Source organism: Mus pahari, chromosome 5, assembly GCF_900095145.1.
Source record: "Mus pahari chromosome 5, PAHARI_EIJ_v1.1, whole genome shotgun sequence".
Taxonomy (NCBI): Eukaryota; Metazoa; Chordata; class Mammalia; order Rodentia; family Muridae; genus Mus; species Mus pahari.
The window spans coordinates 62,948,140-62,950,805 of NC_034594.1; positions in this window are offsets into that span (position 1 = coordinate 62,948,140).

Genomic DNA, 2,666 nt, shown 5'->3' on the forward strand with positions numbered 1-2,666 from the left:
GCAGAGAAACAGAGGTGGCCGGAATACATCACTGTTTGAGGGAATGCCCCTGTTTCAGGAACTGAAAGCCACACAGTGCCCCAGGAACAACCTGAACAACCTATGACACTTCTACCTCAAGCTGACTAGACCAGGCCAGTTCCATGATTCCTCACATTCTTGCTCAGCCTCCTAGGATTATCCTATACATGACTGTAGCTGGTTAATCATGTGTGTTTTAACATCATTTATAGATTGACTTAGGTCTAGTGCATTCTGGTCCCCCAAACAAACGACATTTCTTTTCTGTATCCTTTACTGGACATGGGGGTGGGAAAATTATAGCAAAGATCCCTGATGGGGTAGGATGCAAAGGACGCTGAGACTCTTAGTTGCTTATCAGAGAGAGAGAGAGAGAGAGAGAGAGAGAGAGAGAGAGAGAGAGAGAGAGAGAGAGAGAGAGAGAGAGAGAGAGAGAGAGAGAGAGAGAGAGAGAGAGAGAACCACAGGATGTTATATCACTCGCCCTCAGTGCTCATTGTCAAATGGGGACTCTAGAGGGGAAATCCTTTTCTTTAAAAAATACTTATCATCTGTATTTTACATTTTTTGGACAACAGCCTGTTACCTGAACAATTTCAAAGAGAAAGGCTCTGCCTCTGAATGAAAGCTGGTAACAAATGCTTGTGGGTTTCAAGTAGAGGTGTTGGCAAATGGGAAGTACTGGCCAAGCCTTACAGAAGCTCAGAACTGCCTCTCTCGTGCCCCTGTTACAACATCTCTGTTGTATTTCCCCTGTTCTAGTGTGGGGAAGTCATTTCTGCTTTCTCCAGAGACACCTGTCTTAGTCTTCTTTATAGACCACAGAGTGTGTCCGGAGCCTGGAAAGGAGACAGAGACCATGTGCATCATCAGAGGGATAAGAATGCAGAAGTGAAGGAGCGGCTTGGTCATCCTCTACTTCCTTGGGCAGAAGGCACTGAGTGTTCTTTGCTTTCTCAGATGCCTCTGTGTGACACTGGCTGCAGACCTGTGGAAGTGGCTCCTGAGGCTGATGGCTCAGGGAACTTGGTTCCAGCTGTGAGGCACTGGCCATCAGGGGTTCTTCCTAGGACTTGCTGCTATTTCCAATACCTCTTCCTAGAAAACACACTCGCTGGTGGTTGGATCGGTAGACAGGATCTCTGTCGGTTAAGGTAAGGTGTCTCTTGTCTGACCTGTGTTGGATGTCTTATTCTGATTTCTGAGTCTTAGATCTAAGATGTTCAGAGCTGACCAGACTCTTCTGGAGTCTTCTCGTTGAGATGAATGGACCTTTTACTGTCATTTTGAAAGTCATACTTACCAAAAGGATTGGAATGCTCTGAGCTGTACAGTTAAGGCACACTGGGGTCAGGGGGAAATCCATGTTGGGGGGTAAATGAGGCAAAAGACAAAGGATCATTTTATGTTTCCTGTTACCGTATCCATCACCCCCAAGTGGAAGTGCCGCCAGAGCGAAGACCTTGCCAACCTCATTCGATGTTGTATTTGTAGCATCTAAAATAGTCAAAAGTGTCGGGCAGTGGTAGAATACACTTTTAATCCCAGCACTTGGGAGGCAGAGGCAGAGGCAGAGGCAGGCAGGTCTCTGAGTTCGAGGCCAGCCTGGTCTACCACATGAGGTCCAGGACAGCCAGGGCTACACAGAGATATCCTGTCTTGACAAACTAAACCAAACCAAATCAAAATAAAAAAAAAATAGTCAAAAGTATTCATATACTTGATAAGCAGAAGGCTAGCTAGCTGGATAAATAAATCCTTATAGTTTTCTAGGGTCACATTCTGTGGGATTTCTTTAAAATTTGTTTGTTTGTTTTCAAGGCAGGGTTTCTCTGTATAGCCCTGGCTGTCATGGAATTCACTTTATAAAGAAAGTAATTCTTATATTTATCTATCTGTGCTGTGGTGTTTGTGAACCAGTTCTCTCCTTTTACGGAGTGGGCCACCTACTGAGCCATCCTACCATCCTTTTTGTTGTTGTTGTTTCATTTTATTTATTTGAGACAGGGGTTCATGTAGCCCAGGTCGGCCTTGAAATTACTGTGCAGCTGAGGATGACCTTGAACCCCCAATCATCAGCCTGCTGAGATTACAGACTTGTCCTACCCTGTCTGTTTTTATATGCTGCCGGGGATTGAACCCACAGTTTTGCACACGGTAGGCAAGCACTGTAGCACCCAAGCTCTGTGCCGCCTTCCCAGCAGGGATTCTCTTCCTGCTCTCTTAGAAGGTCAGGTCCCTCTTCTGAGGTTTTGAAGCACTTGAGTGGAGAGGCACCCACTCCATTGATGCTTTCCCTTTTCTCTCCAACCCCTTCCCTGGAAGACTGTATAGTTGTGGAAATTGCAATTAATTAATTAATTTTCTATTTGCTTTGAGATAGAACCTCACTATGTAGCCCATGCTGGCCTGGAACTCTCAAGCTGAAAATCAAGCTGGCCTAGAACTCATCTGCATCTGCCCACTCTTCCCTTCCCCAACCTCCTAGGGCTGAGGCTACAGGTGTGCGCTGTCATGCCTGGCTGAGGTTACAGGTGTGCACTGTCATGCATGGCTAAGGCTACAGGTGTGCGCTGTCATGCATGGCTGAGGTTACAGGTGTGCACTGTCATGCATGGCTTGAGTTACAGGTGTGCGCTGTCATG